Below are 16090 nucleotides of genomic sequence, written 5' to 3'. Positions count from 1 at the left end.
CCTGCCCCTGCTTCCGGCCGCGGCTCCTCCCCCGTAGCAGCTGCCCCCCCCGCACCCCCCCGAGGGTTCAGCGCCGCATGGAGACGCCATTTTAAGTCAGTTTTGTCTATTGACTCATACGTTTAGGAGGGTTATCAGATAAACATTATAAATTCTCACTGGCAATATTCTGTACAGCTCTGGTTATGTACATTCAGTGAAGATTGATTCATACTGAAATATGTGTAGCTTTGTACATACTAAAGTAGAATTCTATGGAGAGCTTATTTTCTAAAATGGCTTTAAAATATCTTGAAAAAATTATTTATTTGTCTTCTGTGTTCTCACTCTGCTGTTAAATTTCATTATTCATTATTTAGGAAAAGTGCTTCAAACATACAATATATTCTCCTGTGTCTGATCCAATGATTTCATATATGGATGAGTCTCAGGAGAAGCTTGCTTTCCAGATAATTCCTGGACAAAATCCTCATTCTATCTTCCTCTTCCAAAATTTTTTTTAAATCAACAAGGCTTGATTAAAAAAATGTAAGTGTATTAATTTTCTTATTTTTACAGTGACTGAGAAAAATGCAACCTGAAACTGAATTAAACTTCAATTTTAGAACTTTCTTGCCAACAAGCAAAACCAGAGTAAGTCAAGAGTTACGCCCCAAAATCCCCATTATTAGAATGCCATCTCATCCAAAAAGCTCATTGCATTATCTAATTTCTCAGGATTGTATCTTCTAGTAGCATAAGTAAGCATGCTGGTTCTTCAAGTTCCATCCCATGGTGAAGTAAGTGGCCCTGTAAATTAATCTAAGCTTAGTTTAAATGAGCTGTGTAGTTCCCACTGTTTCTGCTGAAGTCTGTTCCAGAAATCTCACCATTCAAATGGCCTACATTTGAATGGCCAGATTGTACTCGTTTGTTCTTATGCCAACACTGGCTTTTAGCTTAAACTACTCTCTTTCTGTTTTTCACTTGTCTTGATGTGTCAATGTGTTTTTTGTTCAGTTTTTTGTTTGATTTATCAGTTTGGTTTTGCTTTAGGTTTAGCTCTAAAAGGCAAGTTTCTTCAATCTCTTCTCGTAAAACAGGCTGTGCGTCACCTCCTTTGCTAGATGTAAGACAGGACATTCCCTTGTTCTTCAAGTGAAGAAAACATTGACTTATATCAGGTTGAACTAATTTCAATAACAGAACTTTTATAAAAAGGAGTCATACTTTTAAGTCATTGAACCTAGAGAAATTTTAACCAATAAGTATTTATATATATGTTTACCATACAGTAAATACAATGGTTTTTTTTTTCTTACAGCTTGAAAAAATGTTGTAACTCTGGCCATTTATCTTCATGTATAAACTAGAAAAAAATACACTTTCTTTTCCCATACTGATGCTATCTAAAGTTATGTGCTGATAGCTAGCTTACTTTGCCTTGCCTTACCTTGTCTTGCCTTGCCTTACCTGCACCATTTTGATGAAGTTCTATTTATGCTGCTGTACTAGATCTTTCCTCATCACAAGGTTGTTTTTGTAGAATAGACCTCTTAGCTGAAAATGGAAAGCATTCAGAGAAGGTGCCTTAAATGACAGCACTGCTTCCTCACTGGGAGCCTTTAGAAACCTCTCTTTTATCCAGTCATGTATAGAGCTGTGATGTTCTTGTGCATTTAGATTCTCCTGTCCCATGACTCTGCCAGCAGGTCTCCTTCCCTGTCATTTCTATGGTATGGACAACCTAATGACATGGGCATTTTGGCTTGCTGTCCATTTGGATCCCTGTCCAGTGATGTATTTTACATTTTCATCAAATCATAGAATCATAGAATGGTTAAGGTTGGAAGGGACCTAAACATCATCAGATTCCAACCTGCCTGCTATGATCAGGGGCACTTTCCGCAAGACCATTTTTGCACAAGGCCTCATCCAACCTGACCTTAAACATGTCCAGGGAGGGGTCTTCACACATCTCCCTGTGCAACCTATTCCAGTATCTTACTACCCTCATGATGAAGAATTTATTTATGATGTCTAACCTAAATCTACCCTTTTTCAGTTTAAAATGATTACCCCTTGTCCTGTCACTGTCCTCTCTGTTGAAAAGCCCCTCCCTGTCTTTCCTACAGGACCCCTTCAGGTACAGGAAGGCTGCTATAAGATCTCCCTGGAGCCTTCTCTCCTCCAGGCTGAATAGCCCTGAGTCCCTCAGCCTATCTTCATAGCAGAGGTGCTCCAGCTCTTTGATCATCTTTGAGGCACTTCTCTGGACCCTCTTCAACTGCTCCATGCCTTTCTTGCAATGAGGGCTCCAGAGTACTCCAGGTGTGGCCTCACCAGAGAAGAGTAGAGGGGCAGAATCACTTCCCTCACTGTGCTGGCCAGACATTTTTTTATGCAGCCCAGGATGTGGTTGGCTCTCTGGTCTGTGAGCACACACTGGTGGCTTATATTGAGCTTCTCATCTACTGCGCTCCCTCAGGTTCTTTTCCTCAGGACTGCTCTCCATCCATTCTTGCCCCAGCCTGTATTTGTGCCTGGGATTGTGCCAACCCAGGTGCAAGACCTTGCATTTAGCCTTGCTAAACTTCATGAGGTTGGCATTCGCCCACCTGCCAAGGTCCCTCTGCATGGTTCCCTTCCCTCTGGGGTGTCAATCACACCACACAGCTTCTTATTGTCAGCAAACTTGCTGAGGACACACTCAGTCTCACAGTCCATGTCTCTAAAAAGATGTTGAACAGCGCTGGTCTCAATACTGACCCCTGAGGAACACCACTTGTCCCTTGCCTCTGCTTGGACACTGAACCATTGACCGCAACTCTGTGGTGTTGTGGTCATCCAGCCAACTACTTATCCACCAAGTGGTCCATATGTCATATCTATGTCTTGTCAGTTTGGAGGCCAGGATCTCATGTGGGAAAGTGTCAAACGCCTTGCACAAATCCAGACAGATGACGTCAGTTGCTCTGCCACCATCCACCATCTCTATAGCCTTGTTGTAGAAGGCCACTAAATTGGTCAGGCATGATTTGCCCTTAGTGAAGCCATGTTGGCTGTCGCCTATCACCTTCTTATTTTCCATGTGCCTTAGCAGATTTTCCAGGTGGATTTGTTCCATGATCTTGTGAGGCATAGAGATGAAACTGACAGGCCTGTAGTTCCCTGGGTCTTCCTTTTTCCCTTTCACAAAAACAGGGGTTACATTACCTTTTTTCCACTTGGTGGGAACCTCACCAGAATGCCATGATGTCTCAGATATGATAGACAGAGGCTTAGCAGCTGCCCAAGCAGTAGTGACTGGGGACCGACTCACTGTGGTGTCACCATTAGAGGTACTGGGGTTGTATGTTTGGTTCTTTTACAGCAGGAAAGTCTATGTATAATAATTCAAAGATAGGGGCTGTTTTGCATAGTCATTTACAGATTGGGGAGCTCTTACTGTGGGAACACAGGACTGTCTGTTTCCCATGAGTATAACCTCAAGATGTTTGAAATACTGCAGTCCTTTACTTCTCTCTGGCAGTTTAACTGGATGACTCTGGTAGCGCTTTAGGTTTAGAAGTGCAGCCACAGATGATCAAGGTTTTTACACAAGCATTGTCATGGAATTCAAATCCCAGGTCTATGTAGACAAAATCCAAACATCTTGCAGTCATTAACATTGAGCAGAGACAATGGAGATATAGAGAGACAGTTCCAAAACAAAAAAAATACATTTGGGTGACTTGTAACCTATGTGTCACCCTTTGACTCAGGTTCGACAACAATGTTCTTGATGCCCTCCCCATCCCACCCTCTTAGGGAACGAGAGAGAGAAAAAGAGAGACACTTGACTGGATTGAAAACTAAACTACACAGTTTTAATTAAACACTAACAATATAAAAAAATATATACAATTATATACAAATGTATTCAGGAATGTACAAAACCCCTATACCCTCCCTCTACCCCCTGCAACTACCACAGCATCTCCTGAGCTGTCCCATACTGCATCTCCTGAAAAGTCCCATACTGCTGCTGGAGAGAGAGCAGAGTGATGAGGGTCAGGAGAGCTCGAGCCTGGGGCTCGATGCTGATAGATGGACGGAGTCCTCCCCAGATGCTGGGCATGGACAGAAGAGAAAGGAAGAATAAAAAGGAAGGAAGTTGTCTTCTGTGATCTCTGACCTTCCTCTGAGCTGACCTAGACATATGGAATGGAGTATATCTGGCCAGTTTTGCTGTCTGCCTGATTCAGTGGTGTCTGAGCTGGCAGAGTGAAGATGTGACCTCAAAGACCCAGCAGTTACAAAAACATTCAATTCTTATCAGCCTTAGTTGGACTAGTTACAAGAAAGCTTGCTGAAGGAAAAAAAAAATAATAATAATAATAATAATAAAAAAAAAAATCAGTAAAACGAAAATTGGCTTAATCCTGGCTCAGACCAGGACACTATGCTAATGCACTAGCCATTTCATCATACTTCTTTCCTGAATAGTCTTCAGAATAGTTCCTAGCCACACACACAAAAAGGTAAACTTTCACAGCATCTCCTTTAGCTTTCTGTAGTGCAAAAGAAATATGCAGGAGAGTTTAATCTTAGTAGCTTGGAGAAGTCTTATGCATGGCTCTGTGGTCAGGAAGAGTTGTGTCTGCTATAGATGTAGTGTGATTATTCTTTTGGGTAATGTCAGGAGACCAGTTAATAGGATTAGAGGGGAAATATATATTCACAATGGCACTGCTAAGTTAAAAATATTTTTTAAAAAGTTACTGAACATTCTGTATGTTGAGAACAAGGTAATAATAAAGAAGGTTGTTTGTAACAGTCATTACTCCACTATAATATATTTTTTTTTATTTCATGCCTGCTGTGCCAGAAAGAAAGGCTTATTAAATAAGTAATATCACACTGTCAGTGACTTCTTGTTTTGGGCATTAGTATATGGTAAATATCTGCAAAAATAAAAAGTCTATAGCTAGACTGTGCAGCCTGAAACTGCAGCTAATTACATCTATATTTTGGTACCTACCAAGTACCAAATCATAAATGAAATTGTAGGCAAAAAGTGATGCCTCCATTTTAATTTAACAAGATTCCTTTGGTACCCGTAAGATTAATAAATTAAATGCTATCTGAAAAGTTAGGATTTGTAATAATGGCCAAGATACTATGAGGATTAGAGAAATTTGAATGAACAATCCCTTAGCTCATAAAAGAAAATTTTAAAGGTTAACAAGTAACATTAATTGTTCAAGAGTATTGGCTATGTACTCTACTGCAGATGCACCAAATTAAAATTTAGTCACTTGACCACTTAACTAACTAAGTAACTAAATAAAACATGACATGAAATCAAGGGTCTTAAGGTCTCACAAGCAGGCTGTTATGAAAATAAAGCTATTAATTAAGCATTTAAATTTTTGTCATGACACTGACCTAGGTAGAGACTGTTCTGTAATAATTTAGCTTCTTTATATTTTCAGACAAGCTTAGGATTATTATTTTTCTAATAAAGACTTATGTAAAGCCTTTTCTTATTAATTTGGGGGAATACATTGGTCACAAAGCAGAGTCTCACAACTGATGAGTTAAATATTTTGAAAAGTGTAATTAAGCTGTGCTGTCAAGTTTTGAATGAACTATTACTTCATTCATCCCACTTCATCAAAGGTAGTATCAGTGGTACTTCAAATCAGGTAAAGCATGGAATAGTGAATGAAATGCTGTGCTTTGCTAACAGAAATGACAATATATTATAGCATACCTTACTTAAATTACATTGCCTTTAACTAGAAGAGATCAAGGGTCTGCCTGTGTCTTTACTTCAAAGTAATTTGCAGGGCAGCAGAACCCAGGCCTTTGTGATTTTTGCATGAAATAGAGCTGACAGAAGGAACTTAAAGGTTAAAAATTTCTGCTTAGAGATCAGTGGAAAACCTCCAGTCCAGAATTTCAGTTTAGGCCCATACAGGTTTTTACAGAAATAATTCAGTTGTATATAACGTTTTTTGTTTGTTTTTTGTTGTTTTTTTTCCCCCCAGGAATTTTTAGAAAATCTGTGTCCTGAGGTCTCTCTGTAAAGATACCAACAGCCTGGAGTTCCTAAGTTTTGTTTTTTTTCTTTTATAAAGTATGGCATAAAATTACAGAAGTGTTCAAAGCCTACGTGAATACTTCATATTATACTAGTAAATTAGTGAAATGCTTGGATATTTATTCCCAGACAAAAAATTTGGAAAAATTCTATTTAATAAGTAAAATTTGGGTTTGGCTTAGAAACCACTACATGTTACATGGACTCTGAACTGTCAGATTTATCGTACAGCTGAAAAGACTGTGTATCTCCAAAGAGAACATGAAGTCTGGATACGCAACAAGACAAAACCTTCAAACCAACAAAATCAACAAAGTAAAACCTTGTAAAAATGAAATTAATCATTTTGGTTCATTTGGACAAGACTTCTTAAAACACTTAAATACACAGATTATTAATAGCAATTATTAGTTGACTTGTGTCTACTGATGGAAAGAAAAATCAAAATACTAGACACATGATCTGAAGTAGTAAACATGTTTTGCATGGATGGATGGATAGATGGATGGATGGAGAGACAGAGAGCGAGGATGGACAAAAAGACACATGTAGCTGTGAGAAGAAGGTGCATTACTTATACCTTCTTCATCCTCAGGTGGTCTATAACAGACTCCCACTATGTTAGCAGCCTTGTTGGCTAACTTCACTCAATAGAGCCTTGGTGTCATGGATGATTGGTCTAGAACAACATTCCAGTGTAGAGCAACCAACAAAAGAGCAAACTGGCAATGAATGGCCAGTCTTTTCTGTTTTCTTTCTGCCAAGTCTGACTGTTTCTTCTGCTTCATTAACTGAACCCAGCTGAGTGAGGCCTTCTGACCTGTAGTGTTGGCTGCTTTTCTCCTCAGTGAAAAGAAGGAAGCTAATGAAGAACCCAGAAAGAATGGCACAATGTTAGTACCATCTGGTAAATGAAGAAAAAAGCTATATAGGGATCAACGTTTCTTTCAGTATCACTACACTAACTGTTGATATCTACTATGTAGGCATAACTTTGTAGTGGGTTGACCCTACACAGTCACTCACTTGTAGCAGAATGAGGAAGAGAACTGGAAACAAAAAAGTGAGAAAACTCATAGTTTGAGCTAAAGACAGTTTAATAGGTAAAGTAAAAGCTGCATGCACGAGCAAAGCAAAATATTTAATTTTTTTGGCTGGCACATGTTTAGCCATTTCCAGGAAAGCAGGGCTTCCTCATGACTAATGGATACATGGGAACACAAATGTCACAGCTCGAAACACCCCCGCTTTCTCCTTCTTCTCCATAGCTTTTAGTGCTGAGCACAATATCATGCATTTTTTTTCCATACATGCTTTACATCATGGAGGTTGTGCAGAAATGTTCATCTGTGTTAATCTTTAACCCTGTTCTATATTACCTGCCTGAAGTCAGTCCAAAGATTATTATATCTGACTTCAATATGCTTTTTGGTCAGACCCTGTGCTGGGAAAGTTTCCTGAATCAAGGTCTCTTAGAGGAATATTTTTCAAGTTAAAGAACAAATTGTAAAGGTGAGAAATAAAATAAATGGTCTTGTAGACTTGGAAAAAAGTCAAATAATGAGATCTAAGAATCTCAAATATGAGAGAAACTGGACTAGGATACTTGTGTCTAATTGCAGGATGAATTAACTTATTTAGTTTATTTCATGTTTAGAAAACATAAGCATGGATTTAGTTACTCTAGTGTGCAAGACTTTTTTTGTAAACAATTAAAAATGCTTCGATTTTTCATATTAATAAGTAGATTGGTTTATATTCTGAGTCTAAGGAAGGGAGTGGTGTTTGCAAATTTTCTTTTATGTATATACTCTGCTACTCAGATTCAGAAATATACTAATACATTATCTAAGACATGAAGTTGAATTGAAAGCAATTACAAGTATGTGAGCCAGTAGTACCTAAAATAGTATGACTATGATAGGACTGATCCATTGCATATTAAAGCCTGTTCTGCCAAATAAGCACAGAATTTTGCTTGAGCTCCAGTAGCAGCAAATTGAATGAAATAAGAATGATTAATTGCAAAGGTATCTCCACAGCTGTTACAGAATACTATGTAGAAGATGAGAGATTTTTAAAGCAGTGCAATTAAGATGTGAGAAACAAAAAATAGCTACCATTACTTTATTACTAGACACAATGCATGCATGTAAAGAAACAAGAAGTTGTGAATTGCAAAATTAATCAGGAATTTAAGTGAATACAACTTTTTCGTTAAAAGGATGGTTTTCATTGAAACTTGTACTTTCAAAGGAGCATTGTATTATGGTAGTGTTATGATCTTTTAGTATGAAAATGTATAGAACATATAAATAGAAGTACAAAATGCTTAGATATTGTGAATAGTTTATCATGATTATGAGAAGCACCGAAGGAAAGAGTTGCTTAGAGAACCATTTCACTCTCAGTACAACAAAAGACATTTTGGTTAAGCTGTTTCTTTTTGGCCTATTTAACTGGTTTTCTTATCAAACACCTAAATGTTATGCAGGTGAGATGGTAAGATTTTAATTATTTTAAAGACGGACTGCAAAAAGAAGTCTTTATTTTTATGAAATTTCATTATCTATGAAGTTACCTGTAATTCCTAGCTATTAGAAAAACAAAACAAAACATAACAAAACAACAAAAAACAATAAAAAACCCCAAAAGACCAAACAAAATCCCCCCAAACAACAAAAAAAGACACAACCAAAAAACTAACCTGAGATTCTTCCTCGCTGTTAGTAGTTTACAGTGCTGAACGGTGCAATCTTCAGAGATAAATCAAAGCCTATAGGTTTTGAAAGTGTTATTTATTTCTGTATTTATTTTTCTCCTGCCTCTGACAACAACCCTTAGCCAAGTTGGGACAAAAATAGATTTTCCATTGCCAATTTAATCTTAACTTCAGTAAATAAAGAGCAGCATGTACCTGGAACCTGATTTCCACCAAAGTGTATTACGTTCTTTTGTTTTCATGCTTACTTACTTTCCCACTTTCTTTATAAGTAGTTCATATGTTTCAGGCTCGCCTGGATACTGCTGATTGATGTATTTGGCTCTGATTCCAGATCTTGTTTAACATTGACTCAAATCCCAGACCAATTTTGGAAGTACTGAGGTATTTCCTTAAGTTTAAGTGCATGCTTGTGTAACATCTATGAATAGATATGAACTTAAATGCATTCTTGAACACAAGCCAAGGATGCTTACTTTTTTTCTTTGGCCTCACATTGAAAGATTTCAGTGCAATAATTCTCAAAATGTAAAATAAGTGTGTGAGTCCACATATTTGTAAATGCATACACATACTGTTGTCCTTGAAAACCTCCAAATCAGGACTGAAATGCTTTGATACATCTTACTACTCTTATAAATTGTTTAATTCAACAAATTCAACAGATAATTAAAGGACTATTTTACAATGTTGTAGATTTTTTTTTTTTTTTTTTTCTCCCAGGGTTGCCCAATAGAAAGGCAAGAAAGGAAACTGATACTGTTACTTTCACAAGGTAGAAGGCAGAGTGTGCTACTACATTCATTGAAGTTGGTCTCTGCTTCATCTACCTGGGGCATTTCTGAATCAATATGCAAAACTGCTTTCATAAATACATCTCACATGATAAATAAGCATGAACACACTTGGTATTGCAGCTAGGTGAGCATTAGCAGCCAGTGAAGAGAATAGAAAAAGGATTTTGTGAATATTTCTGTCTTGCATGTTTATCCAATTCTCTATTTTATGATAAATACATTCAGAAAATATGCTCTGTCACAATGCAAATACATTTTTCTCTACAGTAGCTATCAGCTCAATACCACAAGTTTAACCTGCAGACAGATTTATGGAAATTCTAAAATAGGTAAATTTTATGCCAGAGGTGTTATTCAGGTGGGATTTTTTTTGGGGGGAAAAGATTGATAATAAATGAAATTTATTTAAAAGTATATTTTAATAATTATCATAATGTTTATTTATAATTTATTTAAGCATTATGCAATGTTAGAAAGTCTTTCTGAAAAAAAGTGAAATGCAATTTTATTTATCTCCAAATATGACAGATTTCTTTGGAAAGTTTTTGTTTGTTTGTTTCTTGGTTATATTTGGTGTATTGTTTTTTAGTGGGGTTTTTTTTGGTTGTTTGGTTTTTTGGTTGTTTTTTTTTGAGGAAACATGTGGAATTGTTCAAAGAAGACACCCACATTTGAATTTTTACTCTGAAACTTGCATTTTTTTTGCCAGTAAACTTTTGTCAATGTGACAAGTCACTTGATTTGATGCAACTATTAGTTTCTTGGAAAAATGGAATGAGAGACTTAAAATTAAAAATAAATAAATAAATAAAATAATAATTTGCAGCCAGCAAAAGAGCTGACCTGTGAAGAACATAAGCAGTAATACTCTATACCACAGGAGAATGGGAATTCAGCTTTACATTTTGTTACAATAATACAAGCTAATGGAAGCAGAATATGCATTGTGCCTTTTTTTATTTGTATGAAACTTCTTAGCAAACTGAAACTGAAGTAAGATAATTTTGCAGAACAGTGCTGTCTAGACCTACAAAGCTGGTTAGGAATGCAAGCAAAATGTTATGGTATCATCAGAGATGGGAAAGAAAACCTGGGCTGGGAGGTGCAGATAGAAATTTGCTATCACTGTAAAAATACTCCCTTTTTAATTGGCTTTCAATCAGCTGTGTTTCAACAACATGCACAGGTAGTTGCTCTGTCTGGACCAACACATTTTGTGCATTTTTTAAGTGATTGTTGTATTAGCTGAACCTGAAATAAATAATTGAATATTGTTCTGCATACTTTCATATAAGACTAAATTATATAAGGTTAATATGGTCGTGTCAGAAATTTAGATTTTTGAACAAGGCAATATGATTTGAAAAAAATATTTCACCTGTACAAGCTTAAGTTGCGTTATGAATTTTTGTCAAATGGCATGGTGGTAAAAAAATGTCAACAAAACAGAACAAAAACAACGAAGAGAGTGAGGATAGCCTATGTCTTTCTAAAGACAAATGAGGAATGATTTGAAATTCCACCTTTACATAGTATTTTGATAATAGAACAATCAGTTAGTTTCAGTCTCGTGAGTGTAAACCTCATTTTATTTAATCTAAGTTCATTTAACAAACACAAAGCATGTGGAAATTCTAACATAGGCTGGTTCTTTTTAGAATGAAGCCACAGATCACGTAAAGATTTTTATTAATTTAGTATGTTTTATTCATTAAATAATAATTAAAGAAAAAAACCCACATCTTCCTTTGTTTCTTGTCAAAAGCAAATGGAATTGATCTTGATGTCATAGACAAAAGAATAGATGTTTAGATATTTTCATGACCTTTTATGTATCTCTACTGTATTAGACACTATTGTTCAGTAGAAAAATATGCTTTTTAACTCCCAGAATAGATTTATTAGGTACTATGAGATGTACTCCACCATCACAAAGCCCGAAATAGCACATTCGTAATGTCACATAATCAAGTGCTTCTGCAGTCTCAGAGGATCTTTCTTATTGAATCTTGGCGAGTGAAAGATTTACAAGCACAACAGAAATGGCCTTTAAAAAACCCAGGTATTGATGACACTTTTCTGATAAAAGTTTTATTGCCTTCTATTAAGAACTTTATTACATTAGTCTAATACACTGCTACTATATTACTGCTATAATACAATATGATGAATGAATGCTACCTCTCCCATATCACATTAACACCATGTTAAGTTAATGGAATGCAGTCATAGCTTAGTATGATGGATGATATGCGCACTGTTGTCAGCAATTATGTATGAAAAAGAAAAGTCCATAATTCCTGTATTTTCTTTCATTTATTCTATTGAAGATAGCTATATGTAGTTCCCCCCCCTCAAAAAAAAAAAAATCTAACATTGCTTTGTTGTTTTTTGTTTCTTTGTTTTTATAAAAAAAAAAAAAAAAGGTCCAAGATTTTGTTTAGAAAAATAAACAACTGAGAGTTGATGGGATCATCTTCATGTTGTTGAGCAGCTTAATTGCAGTTTTGTACTGGTACTTCTGAACTCACTGATTACTGACCTAGGTATTGGTGTTATTGGCTGAAAGAAGAAATCCAGTGAAGTTACTGAGTGAAATAAAAATAAGATTTCTTTTTTTTGGCATCACTCTCCTTCAAGTTTACTTCCCATTCACAAACAAGCAGCATCAGACAGACTTTACTAAGTCAGAAAGACTGATTATTATCCAGAGACATCAGCAATGTGAATAAAGGGCACAGAGGTCCTTTGTAGAGTACGACAGTGACAAATATGTAACACTGATAAACCTGAAGACTAAGGGCTAGGATATTACTGGGGAACAATGCATATTCAAGTAGATGAAAGGTTACCTTTCATAGCTATCTTTAACAATGCAGTGAATGAGCTTCTACTTATCGTGGTGATTAGAAAGTGATTTCAGAAACAGTTCTGGACTTGGTGAAGCCGAAATAGAGCAGACAGCTAATACTAATGTGCATGCTTAAGTTTAAACTTACATCTTCAATAGGAGCATTCATGTAGTTACACGTAGTATCCCACAGTAGTATTCACATAGTCTACTAAAATCAGGGCCATATGCAAAAAATAAAAAAAAAATAATAAAAAAAATTAAATATAGACATTTATTTACATTAAGGTGCAAGTTAATAATATTTGTATTATTTTCTTTATTATTATTACTTTTGTACTGGAATTAAGGATTCGATCATAAAGCATTTCAAAATTATGCATGCAGTATTGGTAGAATCTAGAGCTGAACATGTGTCTATCATTGAGAATGTATATTTTATCATTCTGTAACAGTTATCTAAGGAAACACCATATCAGTCAGCTGATCAAAAGTAGTAGAAATCCAATACTGAGAAATAACTGTAGAAATAAATATTTACATATGGGAAAGACAGCAATAATTTCAAACATACTGACTTCATTCAGCAAAGAATTTGACATTTGCTCAGTGTTCAGCATCAATATAAACTCTTTCAACATTGTAAAGATTTAAGACTATACTTAATTGCTTTGCTGAATCAATGCATGTTTTCAATTATATTAAGCATTTCACTATTCAATTTGGAATAAATAAAAAGAGTTAAAATGTTTAGCTGGTTACATATAATGAATGAATATAATTCACAAAAAATTGTGTATTTTAAACAAGACAAAACTTTCAAAGTTAGTAACTTACTGACTCCTTATAGTGTATTCTTTCCAATGTTATCTGAAGGAAGAAACTTTGTCACATGAGATTTTGTTACTTCCAAGAATGAAAAAGGAACCTTTTTAAAACACATAGAATATTGATTTTGCCATTAAAGATGAACTTTAGCAGTTAGGTTTTTTATGCTTTTGAAAATTACCTCAAACAAGACATAGCAAAGTCCAGATTTTATGCAAGCCAACAGTTGTCAAGCATTAAAAATGACATCTCTCAGAGAATAATTTTCATTTATTTTACAAAATGTTACTTCATTGTCATTATACATTCCACCATTAAATTTTCTCTCACTGATTTTGTGCAGCTAGCATTTAACTTTGTAAGTCTATGAGATTATTATTATTACAAATGTTATAGATAGTGGTTTAATCATGTTTTTTCATTAATGGGAAGAACTAGTGGATAGCAAATACCAAAAGTAGAAACTATTTTTGTGAGAAGTAGAACTTTTCTGGGAGGAAGTCTAAGTTGGAGATAGAGCTCTGATCACAGCACTGCATTCCATTTCAGAGTTACTTTTTCTGAAAAGACCATTGAAAAGCAGGTTAAAAAAAAAATAACCACAGCAAAGATATTCCTGCCAGAACAAAACACTTTGTGAAATGGATTGTTGTCCTTTTGCAGAAGGATTCAGAGTAAGAATGCACTGAAAATGTGAAAAATGTCAGCTATTTCAGTAAATGCAATACTGACAAGCACTTAGATATGAGATTTAAGAATTTGTACAGGTATTAATGCAGCAAATGACATTATATTTCAGGCCATACCAGTTCACTGAAACCTGTAGACCTCCATCTCCAACTATATTAATCTTCATAAGAAATCTTATGCCATTTTTTAACTTCAGATTGTCAGTTTTCTGTCAGTGACAAGATAAACATAGGTGAAGGAGAAGTATGTGAAATAAGTGTTCCTTGAATTTATTCTATTAGAACTTAAACACTGACATCAGTAACACAAAAACTGGCAGAAACAACTTGTGTCCTGGTCTCCCAACCAATAAGCTTACCCTTGGAGTAGCCTATTGTATTTCTAGGCACCATTTCATTTTGATAGTATATAAAAAGGGAATAAATGCAATTACTTTGCTTTAAAAGTATAAGCGTATGTTTAAGATAATTTTTTATGTAGAAATTAAAAAGAAACAACAAACCAAAAACAAAACACGAGTAAATAGAAGGATGACAGAAGGGAGAACAATTTCAGTCACACAGATGTAGTCAGTTTTTTGAAACCATAGTAAAATTGCATGGTTCATAGAATCATAGAATCATAGAATGTACTGGATTGGAAGGGAACTCTAAAGACCACCTAGTCCAATGCCCCTTGCAGTGAGCAGTGACATCTTCCACTAGAACAGATTGCCCAGAGCCCCATCAAGCCTGACCTTGAATGTGTCCAGGGAGAGGGTCTCCACCACCTCTCCAGGCAACCTGTTCCAGTGATCCACCACCCTCACACTAAATACCTTTTTCCTTATTTCCAACCTAAATCTACCTTTCTCTAGCTTGAAACCATTACCCCTTGTCCTAACATTACATGCCCTAGTGAACAGGTCTTGCCCAGCCTTTCTATAAGAAGGCCTCTTTCAGGTACTAGAAGGTTGCTATAAGATTCCCCTGGAGTCTTCTCTTCTTCAGGCTGAACAACACCAGCTCCCTCAGCCCATCTTCACAGGAGAGGTACTCCAGCCCTCTGATCATTTTCATGACACTTCTGTGGACATAATCCAAGAGGTCCACATCCTTCTTGTGTTGGGGGCTCCAGTACTATTATTAGCCTAATTCTGTTCAATGCAGATTCTCAGAGCATGCTTTTGGACTTAACACCTTGAATATCAGTAATTGATATGAAACTATTTGTCTTGCTTTATACATTTTCAGATTAACAATAATGATATTTCAGGGACAAAAAGTTGAAAGAGTAATAACAAGGAAAAGAACCTATTAAAACTTTAGGATAAAATTCACTGGGTATTCAAGTGTGGGTTTGACCTCTGACTTACTGACTTCATCCTTTTGGCATTTGTGCTGTAGGAGGCTGGAATCTGTACCTCAGGACATGATGTCAGGACAGGGCAGGCTTTTTGTAAACTGCTTCAAAGAATCCTTCACTTCATCTCCTGGAAAACTCGGGCAAAGTAACTTCTCTCCCTGCAGGAGACTTCCTTCACTGCAGGAGATGGTCCTTCCCGTGTCTGACATCATCAATTCATGGAAGTGCTGGTGTTCTATTTTCTCACACACACACAGCAGCTTAGCAAGGACAGTAATTGCCTACTAGTGAAAGAGACAAGCAGCATTGCAGGAAAGGGAAGGACAGGGCCCAGACCCTTTCTACATGCTCCCCCTATTCCTCAGTCACAAAAGCTCTGGAGGAAGCTCTGAGGAAGGGATGGAGGCAGTCCTGGCATGAAAACAGGGTTAGACAATATGGACTTGTACACTTGACTAATGCTAGTGCTTGAAACCTATGTTTAATGTCCAGTATCATGTATGCTTAGAATCACAGTAGCACAGTGGTAGACAATGCTATGCATCACAAACCTACATGGAGTTAAAGGACATAGAGTGGTTTGGGTTAGAAAGGACCTTAAAGATCATCCATGTCCAATCACTCTGCATGGGCAGGGACACCTCCTACTAGAACAGGTTGCTCGAAGTCCCACCCAACCTGGCCTTGAAAAGTTCCAGGGAAGAGACCTCTGTAACTTCTCTGGGCAACCTACTTCACTACTCTCACAGTAAAGAATTTCTTCCTTATATCTAGTCTAAAGCTACACTCTT

Source organism: Chaetura pelagica, unplaced genomic scaffold (genome assembly GCF_000747805.2).
Source record: "Chaetura pelagica isolate M959 unplaced genomic scaffold, ChaPel_1.0 scaffold63, whole genome shotgun sequence".
Classification (NCBI taxonomy): Eukaryota; Metazoa; Chordata; class Aves; order Apodiformes; family Apodidae; genus Chaetura; species Chaetura pelagica.
Note: the sequence above shows the minus strand (reverse complement) of the source record.